This window comes from Sturnira hondurensis, unplaced genomic scaffold (genome assembly GCF_014824575.4).
Source record: "Sturnira hondurensis isolate 20B ecotype Veracruz unplaced genomic scaffold, ASM1482457v3 Scaffold0015596, whole genome shotgun sequence".
Taxonomy (NCBI): domain Eukaryota; kingdom Metazoa; phylum Chordata; class Mammalia; order Chiroptera; family Phyllostomidae; genus Sturnira; species Sturnira hondurensis.
Genome location: NW_028088227.1, coordinates 9392175 through 9409934, shown reverse-complemented (window position 1 = coordinate 9409934; position 17760 = coordinate 9392175).

Sequence of the window (17760 nt, the reverse complement as noted above, 5' to 3'; positions counted from 1 at the left end):
TCAGAAAAGTAAGGCTCAGCAAGACTAAATTAACTAACTTTCTCGCAAAGTTACTAAGTAACGTATAATTCTTGGTGCCACTTTTACGTGGTAAGGAAGATGAAGCATGCAGATGTGGGTTTGTCTCCACTTAACGCACACGGTAACCCTATGCCCGGGCCCCAAGGAGCAGGTGGAGTATTTGGGTACCATCCTGCTTACAGCCAGGCTTCGGCAGAACCTCTCCTGTCCTGCGGGAACACTTCCCCAAGACTCTGTTGCTCGTGCAAATGCATCGGGACTGCTCTGAAAAGGAGTGCACAACCGAGGAACTTCAGTGAGGCCTGCATTCGACCAGGAATACAGAAATATCTTTGCAGACCTTTCCTACCTCCTCTAAAGAGAGGACCACCCATCAAATAGAGTAGAAATGCCGCCTCAGCTTGCTTGCTAAGCTAGAGCAGGGCTTAATGTCTTCATGCTGGACCGATTTTACAGGGTCCAGAGTACTGGGAGTAAAGAGACTCTGTCTCCGGCTAGCATTGAGGAGGGAGGAGTGTAGAGAAGGACAGACAGGGCCCAATGCCACCAGATGCACGCCACGTGAATATAAAAGCCCAAATGCATCTTCCTCATTGTCCAAGGGAAGAAACTAGTGCTAAGTGTAACTTTGCCAAAGTCACATGGCAGGTAGAGCTGGCTAGAATTCATTCCAGGTTTGCCTGACTCCTGAGAGGCAGGTTTGCCTACCTTAGCCTGTGAGGTAACAGGTGCAGTGGCTAGGAGCACATGTGTAGCTTTGCTACACCAGTTCAAATCCCACCTCTGACACTTACTAGTGAGGAACCTTGGGCAAGGTGAGAGACCCTTGTTCTTCAGTGTTCTCACACGGAAAGATAAGAATAATAAAGCCCTGGCTGGTGTAGCTCAGTGGATTGAGCACAGGCCTGCGAACCAAAGGATCGCGGTTTGATTCCCAGTCAGGGCACATGCCTGGGTCGCAGGCTGGTTCCCTGCAGGCCAACTCCTAGCAGGGGATGCACGAAAGGCAACCATACATTGATGTTTCTCTCCCTCTCCTTCCCCCCTAAAGATAAATAAATAAATAAATAAATAGAAATCTTTAAAAAAAAAGAATAATAATTATATCTGCCTCATAGGGTTGTGATAAGGATTAAAGAGAGCTCCTGGGTCGGTAAACAGGTGGAGGTGCAGGGGGAGTGAAGACGGCATGGAAGCTTCACGTTCTTCCCTGAACCATGCCCTGTGTGTCTTTTCCATCTGGCTCTTCCTGAGTTATATCCCTTTATAGTAAACTGGTAATCTAATTGACCCTAAATTGGGAAAAAGCTGCAACAAATTATTATTGGAATCAGAGTATGTGAAAATAAAGGACTCCATTTTAAATGACTGGGAGAATATTTGAGAACTCAGCCCTTGAGAGGATTCTAACCTCCTCCAAAGATAAAATCCAAAATCCAGAAGTCCTTAAGGCTAAGAGACTTGACTGCTCTGAATGTTTTTTTAAAAAATGTTATCATCAACTGGGATTCCCACTGCATACCCCTATGCAGCGGGACGAGAATCCAGACCTGCAGAAGCCTGCATATGAGTCACTTGATGGCAGATAATCTTTATAAAAAGTCAAATACAGGTCTTCCCACTTCTCGAGTCTTCCATTTGCAAATGAAAATAACACTGACCAAATATACTTCATGCCTTTCAATAAAAATGTGAATATTGCTAAAATTTTTTCTTTTTTTAAATTTTGTTGTTCAAGTAACAGTTTTCTGTCTTTTACTCCCATCCCAGCCCACCCCCCAGTCCTCCTCACCTCCCTCCTATTTTCACCCCCCCCTATTTTTTGTCCATGTGCCCTTTATACTTGTTCCTGCAAACCCTTCCCCTCTTCCCCTGAAATTCCCTCCCCTCTTGCCNCCTTAAGGCTAAGAGACTTGACTGCGCTGAATGTTTTTTTAAAAAATGTTATCATCAACTGGGATTCCCACTGCATACCCCTATGCAGCGGGACAAGAATCCAGACCTGCAGAAGCCTGCATATGAGTCACTTGATGGCAGATAATCTTTATAAAAAGTCAAATACAGGTCTTCCCACTTCTCAAGTCTTCCATTTGCAAATGAAAATAACACTGACCAAATATACTTCATGCCTTTCAATAAAAATGTGAATATTGCTAAAATTTTTTCTTTTTTAAAATTTTGTTGTTCAAGTAACAGTTTTCTGTCTTTTACTCCCATCCCAGCCCACCCCCCAGTCCTCCTCACCTCCCTCCTATTTTCACCCCCCCCTATTTTTTGTCCATGTGCCCTTTATACTTGTTCCTGCAAACCCTTCCCCTCTTCCCCTGAAATTCCCTCCCCTCTTGCCTCTGGTCACTGTCAGCCTGTTCTCTATTTCAGTGTCTTTGGTTATATTTTGCTTGTTGGTTTGTTTTGTTGTTTAGGTTCCTATTAAAGGTGAGATCATATGGTGTTTGTCTTTCACCACCTGGCTTATTTCACTCAGCATAATGCTTTCCAGTTCCATATGTAGTAAATGCTATGCTATGTAAGGATGTGCTATTATTGCTTTATATAGTTTCTCCTAATCAACACAGTAGAAGGTAATGAAATGAGCAGTGATTATAAAAATATGTATATATAAACATATGTGATAAGATGTTAAAATGGAATGCTTCCTGCTCAGGTTCAGCTACGCCTGAACACCTGAGAGCAAATCCGTAGGTACTACATCCCTGCACATTCTGGAGCGAGGTGCCAGACCACCTATGCAAGGACTTCCGGGCAGGGTCTCAAGGCCAGTGTAAGAAACTCTGAAGTGAAAAGGCTGTGAAATAGATGTCATTTGGAGACAGCAGGGATTTTTCTTCCCCAGTCTCAATTCCCCCACGGAGGAAAGAGCGCAAGATCTTCCCCTTTCTCATGCTTAGTGAGGGGCATTTATTTCGGGGGACAAATGGAGAGCTTCCTGTGTGTCCCTAGGAGGTTGGTGACACAGAGGACATGTTCCTGACTCATGCTTGAGACATCTAAACATAAGTTCTGAGATTATTGGACTAAGGCAAAGATAAAGAGGAAGGCATTGGCACTTCAGGTGATGGTGAGGGCCAGAGAATGAATGGGAGAGGAAACCATGGAACAGACATGGACCCAGCTGGAGAGAGCCAGCCTGGAGCAATCTTAAGAGGCCCTGGCTGGGAAGGGGGCCATGGCAGAGCAGGGACAATGGGACTCTAACAGGGTTGGTGTGGGTGCACTCAATGCCTAAGGGCTGAGGATAAAGTTATGAACAGTCAGCCCAAGGCACTGGCCATCCTGGAAATTAACAATTGATGTTCGTCCAGCAGAGGAGCCCTAGAGAAAACCACGAAAGTCCCTGCAAAGGAGCAGCTATAAACGTCCACTTACTACAGCAACACCTTGAACACACATATATGCCCTCCCTGCCAACCCCCGCCCCCCCAATCTCCACTCTGTCTGGGCCTAACCCACAAAAAATGAGTTGCATGAGCTGGGATTGAAGGGCAAATGAGCAACCCTGTGGAGGGGGAACAGAACTAAAGCCAACTGTACCCCTTCCTCACTGCAGGCTGCCCCCCTAAAACACACCCAGCACAGGCAAGTGGGGAAATGTTCACTTGAATGAAATTTAGAGTTTTAATTACTACATTCCACTAGACATTTTAATCCTTGAAATAAAGCTTTTACTTTCTAAGAGTTTGTGACAAATCCAGGGGATGGAAAATAAATAGTCCATAGCATGTGTCTGAAGGGGTAGGGATGGCAAACAGTAAGGTCGATTTCTGCGTTCACATGTTGCATTCCACCCATTCCAAGTGACGCCATCCTTTCTGTATTTTAAGGAATCATCCTCAAAATACAGAAAGTCAGCCTGGGTGGGGGCGCCAGCTTGCGGGGGTGACCTGGGCATGAGAAATGCACAAATGATAACAGCAATACCTTCTGGATTAGAGAAAGTATCTGTACATGTTATGGCTCCTCATATGCTGCCCCCTTGCTCTTGAAAATGAGAGGAAGGGAATGGACATGAAATCATAGACTATATGTAAGACATCATGAAGGATATGCATGTTTAACCGGTAGAAGTGATATTTGATTAAAGTATATGCTCTTGATGAGAAGGCCCATGAGAGTTGTATTCATTCATTCATTCATTCATTCATTCAAACATTTACTGAGCATCAACCTTATCTAGGCAAGGTTTCTCTTGCTTGTGTTTATGTCTAATTTGAGGTGCATGCTGATGAGAAAAAACCTCTCTTAAAAATAAGCTGGGAAAGGCATGATTCCAAAGTAAAGCTGTCATTGGTATTCAAAGTAGGTGGCATGTGGGACTTACATATGTTCTATAGGAATAGTATGTTTGGGCAGAAAATACATTTGCCATGGGGACACTTTCCCTTGGTTTGTGCTCTGCCCAATGGCATCTGTGCTTAGCAGATGCAGGAGAAGCACAGCCCAAGCCTTCTGGGGTTGCCCCACATGACAATTACTTTTAGCACAAGATTTTAGAATTCAGTGTGTGCCCCAGTTTATAGATTGTCACTGGCCTCAGCCAAAACCCACAGCTTAACTGGCTTTATTGGGTTACAAACAACTGGAATTAACGTGTAGAAAAAGAGATAAGATGGATCTGATTTTCTTCACATCCAAGAAAATGTCTACACACTCATTATTTTCTTCCTCATTTTTGTGTGTCCTCATCATTGGGGTGCTCTTTCACAGGGCACGGGTCTGACCCAGATGGCAGCATAGGAAGGGGTAGCCTGGGATCTTGTCAACCTCAAGGAGCAGAAGTGGGGACCATCGATGTCCCTCCACAGGGTGTCTCACACGGCAGACAGCTACCTCCTGGCTCAGGGCACAGTCCTGGCACGGGTGCTGCTGTTGGGCTCCGGGCCAGAGAGAACAGTGGGGCCCTCCCCCTTTCCGCAGGGACAGACAGCAACGCTGCAGTTTCCCCTGCCCTAAGGGGAGGGAACCAGGGCCTCGGAACCCTGCCCTACTCGGATCAAATGAGGAGAAAATGAAAGAACTTTTTTACAGCTTGAGATCCAAAACTTTCATGCCCACTTCTGATGAGCCCCATAAAAAATGGATCTTCCTCAGCTGAGGAACAGAGAGACATCAGAAAAACCCTGGGAGAAAAACATCGGCCAAAAGGGCAAGTGTCTGAAAGAAGAGTGGGGGTGGACAAAAAGACCCCATGACCACGTCCCCCCCTCTTTTTTACTCTCTGGTTCTTGGGTCCTACCTCCGATCTCCAGGGATGTCTGAGAGTGAGACACTTTGCTAGGAGTCTTCTAAAACTCTAATAAAGCTTAATTTGAGATAATCTGAGGTAATTCAATAACTATTAGTTGAAGACCAACCTCAATTTTTTATCTAAAATAAAGTAGCCTCCACAGGGCTAACTTAGGAACCATGACTCACTGCTTTGGCTGAACTCGACATTTCAGTTCCTCGAACCACAGCAGAACCATCCCTCAGTAAACACCATCTCAGTGAAGATTCACCACCTACCGAAAACACAAAGCCAACCCAAGATCCACCTCCTTCATTCACTTCTGTCTCTAAACCCTTTTCTTCCTGGACTTCAGTTCACGTAGAGCATTCCTCCTTGAAGGAAAGCACATGCCCCATACAGACAAAATATACTCATGATTAGTAAAATACAACTATGATGAAACAAAGATCAGAACGATGTCATTTTGGGGGGGCTTTTGAAGAAATTCCATAAAACGTTTCAAAAGTGGCTGAACTGAAGAAGATGCGCTGCTCCATTGTTGTGCCTCCAGCTGCACACACCAGGGTGTGGTCTTGTCCAGTAAGAATAATACTTTATCAAATATAGTGAATTTCACTTATTTACTTGTGGGGGTGGTGTTCTGAGTGCTTAATATGCAATCAGCTCCCTTAATCCCCATAACCTGCTGAGGCAGATGAGTTAACTGAAGCACAGAAATGTTTAGCCCGAGTTCATACAGCTATCAAGTGGTAGAACTTGGATTTGAACCTAAGATGATGTGACTCCAGAATACACACTGTTAACCAACCAGCACACTATCTCTCAATGTTTTCAAAGGTGCTTGTTGTTTTACATAGGAAATTGGCCTCACTTCATGTCCCTCGTGGACAGTCCCTAAAAAATTCACAGAAGGAATGTTATCTATTAAATCCCATCAACAAGCTAATTCATTTTGAATGGTGATTTACGGATCTTGGAAAATGTAATTTCATATGCAGAATGACCTAATAATCTTAATTAGTGATCAGCATTTAAAAAAATCCCCTCCTTAAGTTTCCCACGAATATTAATCACAGATAAATCCATAGCCACGTCATTCAGTGCTGTCGTAGCCAGCAGGAAACTCAACCAGGGAGTCTGACTCAAAGTGTATTTGAAATCCATTTTACGAAATGCTCTTTTGGTGTTAGATCTAACCCACATAATCACAGAACATTAGAGCTGAAAGAGGCCTTGGAGTTCATAGAATTAAAGCTCCTTAAATGGGGTTGTCCAAGGACACATGAGTTGTCCCAGGTCCTAGAGCCACTCAGTGGAAGGACTGTCACGAGAACCAGCTCACAGACCTTCCAGGTTCCAATGCCCTTCTCCACTTTACCGAGCTGCCTGCCGTGTCCCACATGACATTTTACATAAAAGAGTAACATGTTTTCATTGCCTGGGGCTGAAGACACTTCCCTATGCTCTGTACAGACAAGTTTAATATCTTCATATTCCACTGGTTGAATTTTGGAAATATACCTGATCTACTTGAAATACGAGTTAGGTGGTGTTTACCATTTCTTCATTTGGAGAAGCAGACAGGTAAACCTCATAAAATGCTAGGAGGAGATTAAATAGGAGTGTGGCAAGTGAAAAAGGTTATTACTTTTCATCCTACTTACATGGGTACTTATTTCCTAACATTCTGTTCTATTTCATCATCAGTCATTTCTTTTCCATGGAAATCAGTGATGTCCCTGATAGAAAACCATAGAAAATGTAAGTTTTGTGAAGAAGAAAACACGTCTCTTTTCAAAATATTAGCTCCTCAGCCTCGTATCTGGTCTATGAGCTCAAGACCTCTGCAGTCTGCCAGTTCCTCCTGCCAGAACACCTGAGCCCAACCATTTGTTCCTTCCAACTCGCATTTGTTCCTTCCTGTTATCTGTATCTCAGAAACCTTCAGCACCTACCCATGGACTCCATGAGAAAGCTCAAAGTTTCAAAGCCCTAAACAGACTGCAAGTCTATTTATATAAATCCTTCAAGCACATTTGCCTTTCTGTACCTACACAGTAATGCTGATTTCATATTTGCTGCTCTGTTTCATTTTAATTTTTCCATGTGAATTTCTCTGGCCTTCTCATTCATTTCATAAGCTCCTTTAGAGCAAGGAACATTTTTTACACTAAAAATATTTCCTATGTGCCTTAAACACATAAAAGAAGTAAGTAAATATCATTAGCTAATTATTTAATTGCCTTTCCATTATCTTCCCCTTTTGCCAATATTCTTCTTGAAGAGTTAGCAGTTAAAATATTTGGGGTGATTTTATTCAAAGAATGTAAAAGCTATGAAAAATATCTTTAGGTAAAGAGCCTAAAAGAGCCTTTTACCTATAATTTATGGTTTAAATTCAAAGANCTATGTGCCTTAAACACATAAAAGAAGTAAATATCGTTAGCTAATTATTTAATTGCCTTTCCATTATCTTCCCCTTTTGCCAATATTCTTCTTGAAGAGTTAGCAGTTAAAATATTTGGGGTGATTTTATTCAAAGAATGTAAAAGCTATGAAAAATATCTTTAGGTAAAGAGCCTAAAAGAGCCTTTTACCTATAATTTATGGTTTAAATTCAAAGATAACCTGTTAAAGTGTTTATTAATAGGTTAAGATAATTATGAAGACAAGAACAGATAAATTCAATTTTTTGTGTTTTGTTTTAAAAATTGACCCGTTTGCCACAACAGTGGTGGTTAAAGGAGAACAAAAATATGAGGACAAGAATATTAATGGAGTCTCACATATCATATGTTAAATATTTCAAAGATATAAATCAAACTGATAAACCATTAAAGTACATTTTCATTTCTTGACTTGAAAATACACTTCAGAATGACCTCCGATTTGCCTCTTCCTCTTCCCACCCCACCTCCTTTCGGCACTGTAAGTGGCTTCCCACGTCTGCAAGCAGACTTCTAAGCCAGCTTATTCAGTTCAGAACGCACTCCTTGCCACCTCGCAAGCGTAGGGGTTTCCACCCTGGGAGCAGAACCTGCCCTCGGCGGGACAAAGAAGAGGCCCTTTTTAAATGGGGTCTCTCTTGCCCAGGACTAGGGACTTAGTGAATCTACACTTTTTTTTTTTACTTCTTAAATAAATTCAATCAGAATTTTTAGCTACATTCAAAATAACAAATAAAAAGTAAACCCTTTATGATGTGAAAAATCAGTTAAATTGTTAAAAGGAGTTTCATCTTTTTAAATATAAAAACACATAAAAGAAAAACACAGTACAATTATAAAAATTTGCAAGTTACTACACACTATAACTATTCCTGGTAATACATCAATATTTCACTAGCAAGACAGTTTATGTTAAAAACACATTGGCAAAGATCCAAGACAGCAGCAGAGTAGGTGGAAGCTACACGAACCTCCTCCCAGGACCAAACTGGAATTGCAACTACATTATAGAAACGTCATCCTGAATTGATGCTGGAGAGAAACCTTATAACCAAGGACTTATGGAAGAAACCACATCACCACACTGAGACTGGTAAGAAAGTATGGAGGCACAAGAGGGCTGGCTGGGCTTCCACAGGTAGCAGCTTAAGTTCTGGAGGGATGTTTCAGGGGCTAGGGGGTTCCCACAGAGAAATGTGAGGTCTAAACCCCAAGCCAGGCTCCTAACCTGGAATGCCAGACCTGGGTAATGTGCCCATATAACATGTGGCCGTGAAAAGCATCAGGGTTTCTGTCCAACAGGGAAAGATGGCTAGAGACACAGACACCCTCTTAAAGGGCCAATGCACAAAACCTCATTTGCAACCACTTACCCTGGGCTCTGGCAGAGGGAGGACAGACTGAACAAGAACCTCACGAGGAGAGTCAGGGGTTAGTGCCTCAGGGGAGAGAGCTGAAGGGTCAGCCACCAGGATCTCTCTGCTCAGTCACTGCCCACCCTGCAGTAGCCACCATGTGACATCAGCCTGGGGGAAAGCAATAGCCCGACCCACAGGAATCCTTGCTCCACCCAGTTGAGCTTAAACCCTGCTGAGGAGTACACCTGGAGGCTCTTTCAGTGATTTATTCTAACGGAGAGCCTGCAGGTGGAGGTGGATCATTAGGAGTTTCAACACTTTAGCTGACTCTCCTCTAGGCACTGGTGCTCGTGAAAAGCCAGTCCCATTCTTTCTGCACATAAAAATGCCCAACAGCCTTGGCTGGTGTAGGTCGGTGGATTGAGCACAGGCCTGTGAACCAGAAGATCACGGTTCGATTCCCAGTCAGGGCACATGCCTGGGTTGCAGGCCAGTTCCCGGCAGGGGCCAGTTCCCAGCAAGGGATGCACCAGAAGCAACCATACATTGATGTTTCTCTTCCTCTCTCCTTCCCTTCCCCTCTAAAGATAAATAAATAAAATTTAAAAAAACCCACCCAACAGAGGTAGCCACAAGCTGTGGATCGCGGAGAGCTCCAAACAGGTTGCCCAGGGCCTGTGACAAGCAGCCTCTGACATAGGCCTTCACCAGAGTTTTTGCAGACCAAGACCTTAGTGTTTGCATAGAAACAAACACTAAGAGGCAGCCAAAATGAGAGGACAAAAAAACAGGACCCAAATGAAAGAACAAGAGAGTTCTCCAGAAGAAGAGCTAAATAAAATGGAGGCAAGCAACTGATCAGATATGGAGTTCAAAGTAATGATTATAAGGATGCTCAACAGTATGAAAAAAGATATAAGAACAACAATAAAGGACAAGTCATAAAAATAAGGCAATATATAAAATAAATAATAAATTGGAAGGAATACAGTTGGTTAAATGAAGCAGAGAATAAAATCGGTGATTTGGAAGACAAGGTAGAAAAAAACACCCAATGAGAGCAGCAAAAATAATTTTTTAATGATAGTTTAAAGGACCTTTGGGACAACATGAAGCAGTGCAACATCTGCATCATAGGGATACCAAAAGGAGAAGAGAGAGAGCAAGAGATCAAGAACCTATTTGAAGAAATAGTGACTGAAAATGTCCTCAGTCTGGTGAAAAAAAAAGACACACAAGTCCAGAAAGTTCAGAGTCCCAAGCAAGATGGACTCAAAGAGGTCCACACCAAGACACATCATAATTAAAATCACAAAGCCTAAAGACAAGGAAAGAATCTTAAAAGCCACAAGAGAAAATCAGTTAGTTGCCTACATGGGAGCTCCAATTAGACAGTCATTTGCTTTCTCAACAGAAAGAGTTCAGGCCAGAAGGTCTGGCATGAAATATTCAAAGTGATGAAAATCAAGGACCTACAAGCAAGGCTACTTTATCGAGCAAGTCTATCGTTTAAAACTGAAGGAAAAATAAAGAGTTTTCCAGACAAGAAAAAGCTAAAGGAGTTTGTTATCATCAGACCAATATTGCAACAAATACTAAAAGGTTTTCTGAAGAAGAACAATGAGAAGGAAGAGGAGGAGGAGCAGGGAGAAGAAGAGGAAGAGGACGAAGAAGAGTTGTTAAAAATAAAATGGCAATAAATATGTGTATTTTTCAATAACCACTTTAAAAGTAAATGTTTTAAATGCTTTAATAAAAAGACATAGGATAGCTGAATGGATAAGAAAACAAAACCCATATATATGCTTTTCCAAGAGACCTACCTCAGAACAAAAGATACACACAGACTAAAAGTAAAAGGATGGAAAAAGATATTCTACACAAATGGAGAAGGAAAAAAAGCTGGGGTAGCAATACTTCTGACAAAAATAGACTTTAAAATTAAGGTTATAGTAAGAGATAAAGAAGGACACTTCATAATGATAAAGGGAACAATCCAACAAGAGGATATAACCCTAGTAAACATTTACACACCCAACATAGGAGCACCTAAATATGTGAGGCAAATCTTGATGGACATAAAGGGAGAGGTGAATAGAAATACAGTCATAGCTCTGACTGGTGAGGCTCAGTGAGCTTGAGGAAGACTCCCAAGCTCACTTTATGAGGCTAGTATTATCCCAATTCTAAAACCAGATAAAGACATTCCAAAAAAAGACTATTATAAGCCAATATCCCTATAAATATAGGTGCTATAGAATATATAGTTAAATTTATCCCTGATAAATATAAATCCTCAACAAAATATTAGCAAACTGAATATAGCAATATATCAAAAAGATCATACACCATAATCAAGTGGGATGTATTCCGGGGATGTAAGGTTGGTACAACATTTGCAAATCAATAAATATGATATACCACATAAACAAAAATGAAGGATAAAAAGCACATGATTATATCAATAGATGCAGAAAAAACCTTTGATAAAATCTAGCACCATTTATAATAAAAACGCTCAGCAAAGTGGGAATAAAGGGAACATACCTAAATGTAATAAAGTTCATGTATAAGAAACCCACTGCCAATATCATATTCAATGGGTAAAACCTACAAGTGTTCCCATTAAGATCGGGAACAAGACAGGGCTATCTCCTTTCACCTCTCTTATTCAACATAGTACTGGAAATCCTAGCCACACCAATCAGACAAGAAGAAGAAATAAAAGGCATCCACATTGGAAAAGAAAGAATTAAAATTGTCATTATTCATAGATAATACAGAGAACCCTAAAGATTCCACCGAGGAACTACTAGATCTGATAAATGATTTCAGTAAAGTAGGAGACAAAATTAACATCTGGAAATCAATTTTAATATACCAGTAATGAACTAACAGAAAGGGAAATTAAGAAAACAATCCCATTCACAATTGCTTCAAAAAGAATAAAATACCTAGGAATAAATTTAATCAAGAATATAATAAAAGACCTGTACTCAGAAAATTATAAGACACTGAAGAAAGAAACTGAAGAAGATACAAATAAGTGGAGATCCAAATACTGTGTTCATGAATAGTAAGAACATTATTAAAATGTCCATACTGCCCAAAGCAATCTATAAATTCAATGCAATTCCTGTCAAGACACTGATGACTTATTTCACAGAACTAGAACAAATATTCCAAATATTTATATGGAACCACAAAAGACCTCAAATAGCAACAGCTATCTTCAGAAAGAAAAACAAAGTTGAAGGAATCATGCTACCTAATATCAAACTATAGTATAAGGCCATAGTAATCAAAACCACATGGTACTGGTATAAAAAAAGACACATAGATCAATGGAACAGAATAGAGAGCCCAGAAATAAACCCACATCTTCACTGTCAATGAATATTTGACAGGAGGCAAGCACATACAATGGGCTAAAGATAGTTTATTCAATAAATGGTGTTGGAAAAGTTGGACAGACACATGCAGAAAAATGAAGGTTGACCACCTATTACACCACACACAAGAATAAATTCAAATGGATTAAAGGGTTAAATGTTAGACTCAAAACTGTAAACATCCTGGAAAAAAACATAGGAAGTAAAATCTCAAACATTTCTCATAGCAATATTTTTTCTGATATATCTTCTCAGGCAAAGGAAACAAAGAAAAATAAATAAATGGGACTATATCAAACTAAAATGTTTTTGCATGGCAAAGGAAACCATCAACAAAATAAAAAGACAACTCACTGAATGGGAGAACATACTCACTGATACATCTGATAAGGGGTTAATACCCAAAATTTATAAAGAACTTACAAAACTCAGCCCTGGCTGGTGTTACTCAGTAGATTGAATACTGGCCTGCAAACCAAAGGGTCGCTGGTTCAATTCCCAATCAGGGCACATACCTGGGTTGTGGGCCAGGTCCCCAGTTGGGGGTACACAAGAGGCAACCACACATTGATGTTTCTCTCTCTCTCTTTCTCCCTCTCATCCCCTCGGTCTAAAAATAAATAAATAAATCTTTTTTTTAAAAAAGAACTTACAAAACTCAACACCAAAAAAAACAAACAATTCAATTTAAAAATGGGCGAATGACCTGAATAGACACTTGTCCAAAGTGGACATACAGATGGCCAATTGACATATGAAAAGATACTCAGTGTCACTTATCATCAGAGAAATGCAAATTAAAATCACAATGAGATGTCACCTAGGACCTGTCCGAATAGTATCATTAATAGATCAACAAACAAGTGCTGGTGAGGATGTGGAGAAAGAGGAACCCTTATGCATTGCTGGTGAGAATGCTGATTGATGCAGCCACTGTGGAAAGCAGTATGGAGCTGCCTCAAAAAATAAAAAATGGAGCTGCTTTATAACCCAGTGATTCCACTTCTGGGGATTCATCCAAAGAAACCCCAAATACTAAATCAAAAGAACATAAGCACCCCTATGTTCATTGCAGCATTATTTACAAATGCCAAGATATGGAAACAGCCCAAGTGTCCATCAGTAGATCAGTGGATAAAACAACTATGGAACATTTATACAATGGAATTCTACTTAGCCATAAAAAAGAAGAAAATTTTACTTTTTGTGACAGTATGGGTGGACCTGGAGAACATTATGCTAAGTGAAATAAGCCAGTCAGAGAAAGAAAAATACCCTATGATTTCACTCATAGGTGGAATCTAATGAACAAACTGAACTAATAACCGAAAAAGAGACAGACTAGTAAATAAAGAGGAGGCTGACAGCTCTGGGGGTGGTTTAGCGGGTGGAGGGATTGAGCAAAATGGAAAAGGACTCATGGACACATAGAACAGTGTGGTGATTGTGGGGCTGGGAGTTGGGAGGAGATGGAAGAGGCTACAAGTGGATAAATGGTGGTAATGGAAAAAATACAACAAAAAATAAACTATTAAAAACACATTGTAAAGGTATAACATCACAACCAACAATATCAGAATGTATATTTTTTAGAAAATGACAACAAATATATTGCTTCTGTTACTTAATGAACAGCAAGACAGTTTCTTTTGTCTTTTTTGTGTGCATTTTTTTTCTTTCAAATTTTGAGTCCTTCTTCAAGTTTGCTTCTGAGTCACAGTTAGTTTGACAAATGTAATCACACCCTCCATCGTTTCTAAGTAAACAGTGCTCTTCTACAACAGATATAATCATATGTAAACTCCTCATGAATTTGACTCCTTAGTGAATAAGTAAATACGTGTTTCTCTCAGTTTATGTAGGAGGAGCCTATTTCCTGGTTGGTGCAGAAGATGGCAAGAGAGCAGCATGAGTTTTAAAGTTACATGTCCAGAAAAATCATCTTATGTACCACAAAAGTGAAAGAAAAAAGTCAAGAAAAAGGACTCAATCTTATTCTGATAACTTTTAGTTAGAATTCATAGAAAACAAGGAATTCAAGAAAGGGGTAGCACAAAGAGGTTGTTTAGGTCAGCAATTAACAACATTCCTGGAGCAGAGAATACTGTTTATGAAATTCTCTCCACCATATGTATCTCTCTCTCTTTCTTTTTCCTGTTTTCCCCTGTTTTTAAAAATTCACTTCTGCTCTATCCATTATCTGATCCTCTCTTTCAGCTTTCTTCCTTCTCTCTTACTTGTACCTTAACTCTTCTAGTGATGCGCACTCTTGCCAGACATGTAATTCTTCTCCTGGTACCTCCCTTCTCTGGAATGACCTTCTTAACAGTTTTATATAAACTTCTACAGATACAAAGTACATCATTGTGATAAAAGCCTAATAAATCAATGCTTTTCATTTTTTATTTTCTCATAGTTCCAATCACAGCAGAGACAACAAATATGAAACTAGTCGGTCGCATTTAGAAGTTTCTAAAGTATCAAGTCATTATTTTGAAAACTGTTGAATAAAGTGGGGGAAGTCAAGCATTTATCCTGTCTCTATTATGAACTATTTTTAGAGTAACAAAGTAGTTGATGTGGCAAAATTGTTCTAACAGAAAAATCCCAGGCCATAAATGAAATGAGTTCCTGCATGCAGACAATAGGCATCCAGGCCACTAACACAGGTGAAAAGCTTTGTAAAGATGGGCCAAGAAGGGAACATCAATCTTTACATCATAAAAGAGAGAGACCATATGCAACGTGTGATGTGGACAATATAATATTGTATAACTATGTGTATTGTATACACACCAAATATAACTATGTGGTGTGTATATAAATGTGTCTTAATATAAAGTGTACATATGTATAAAGCACCACCTTGTGAAATTTTTTGCCAAAATAATCTAATCAAGATAAAATTATCAGGTTTTTAATTGCCAGTTGTACTGAGGGAGGAGGAAAGTGTTAAGTTTCACCAAACAAAGTCAGAATGTGGAAAATTCTGTAGGAAAGTGATCTAATTTCTTCAACAAATAAGTGGAAAGAAAAATAAGAGGGAATAAGAATTAACAGATTAAAAGAGGTTTATGAGACATACTAACCAAATGTGCAGATTTGGTTTTCAATTCCAATGAACCAACTATGAAAATACACTTAGATAATCAAAGAAATTAGAATACAGGATATTTGATAAAATTAAGTAGTTGTCAATAATTTATTTAGTGTGATAATGGTATTCTGGGTTTTTTTTTTTAGTTTATTAGCTATACATAGTGATGTTTTCATGGGAAAAATAATATGCCTGAGATTTACTTTTTTTTAGTTTAGTAGACTTTATATTTTAGAAAAGATTTAGATTGCAGAAAAATTGAGAAGACAGTAAAGAAATTTTCCATACATGCCACATTCAGTTTTTCTTATTATTTAACATCTTATATTACAATGAATGAAGGAATATCAATACATTATCATGAACTGAAATGCATATTTTATTCAGCTTCTGATTAACTAATACTCCTTCCTTGTTCCAGGATCCCTCCAGGATACTACATGACATTTAGTTTCATGCCTCCTCAGACTCCTCTTGGCTGTGAGCACTTCTTAGACTTTCACCCATTGGATGACCTTGACACTTTTGAGAAGTACAGATCAGATATTTTGTAAAATGAGCCTCTATTGAAATTTGTCTTATGTTCTCATGACTTGACAGAGATTATGAATTTTAGGGAAGAAGAGCACAGAAGCCAACATGATTTTCATGACATTATATTACTATATCAAGGCTACACACTATCAACATGATTTATGAGTGTTGATGTTGACCTTGGTAGTGTTTGTCAAATATCTCCACTGTAAAGTTACTCTTTTATCCTCTTCCCATACTGTACTTTTTGGAAAGAAGTCATTATGTAGAGCTCACACGTAAGGAGTGGGGGTGTTATGCTCCTCTCTCCTTAAGGATGCAGTATCTATATAAATTATTTGGAATTCTTCTGCATAAAAGATTTGTTTCTCTGTTTATCTGTCTATTCAGTCACTTATTTCTATTGATTCGGACTCAAGGATATTTATTTTATACATGCTTCTATATTTACGTTGTTGCTCAAATTGTTCCAGTTTTGGCTATCAGGAGCTATTCCAGTTAGCTCCCAAGTCCTCTGGCATATCTCCATCATTGTGTTTTTTGTGTGTTTCACATTTTTTTCTATATGGCACTACAAGACACTCCAGGCTCATCTTGTACATTTTGCACTCCAGTCCTAAAAGCAGCCATTTTCCAAATAGCCCAGGTTCATTTTATTGGAGAATGATATTGGACACCAAGGTCTGTCTGGTTTCTAGGTATCCTCACTCCTACTGGGGTGCCATTGCTTCTATGTCTCTTCAACTGACAAAGCAAGGAAATATAACTATGTGGTGTGTATATAAATGTGTCTGAATATTTCTGTATGTGGCCATCTGTATCTATATTAAGCTAACATGAGTTCATACTGAAGTTGGGACTGGCTTTTAATTCAGCTAAAAAGCGAAAGAGCAGACGATGAATAGAGGAAATACAACTTCACAGAAGTCGATAATTGTTGAAACTGAATGATATATGAGTGTGAAGAGGGATGGTGTGGTGGTCCATTACTCTATTTTCTGTACTTTTGTGCATTATGCTATTATTTTATGCATATATTAACTATATTTTAAACATAAGACAGTTAGGGTTAGAAAGAATACCTCTGGACTCATTTCAAGCCCATTATGCCTCCTCCGTGCATTTGAACAAACATCGTTAGCTGACTTCCAAACATAGAGCTAATTGAAACACTAAAATTTTTTTAAGATTTTTTGAAAGTATACAGTGAAAAAGTTAAAAAAAAATAAAATAAAAGGGTAGGTAATAAGGAGGAAACTTCTAGAAAAAAACTATTAAGACTAACACAGAAGTGATAATTTACTGTAATAGCAGATAGAACATATACTGTAATGAGCTCTGAGAACATAACTGTATGTCCATAAAAGCTGTAATCCATAATAATCATGCTTCATCAAGAAGCTAAATAATGTGTAGCATATTCTATTTTTAAAAAAATAAAAAATCATGTATTTAGATAGCTTTTTTAATTCAAAGCAGTAACATTTTTAAAGTTTCTTACCTACAAGGGAGACATTAATTCATCTATAAAACTCAGTTGCCTAAACAACTCACTTTCCAAAGCTCCAGACAACAAAGTATTGCAATTCAACTGTAGACATCCAGCCCTCCAGAATATTTTCAGGTGATTTATACTTCCACAGAAACATACACTTAGTGTTCA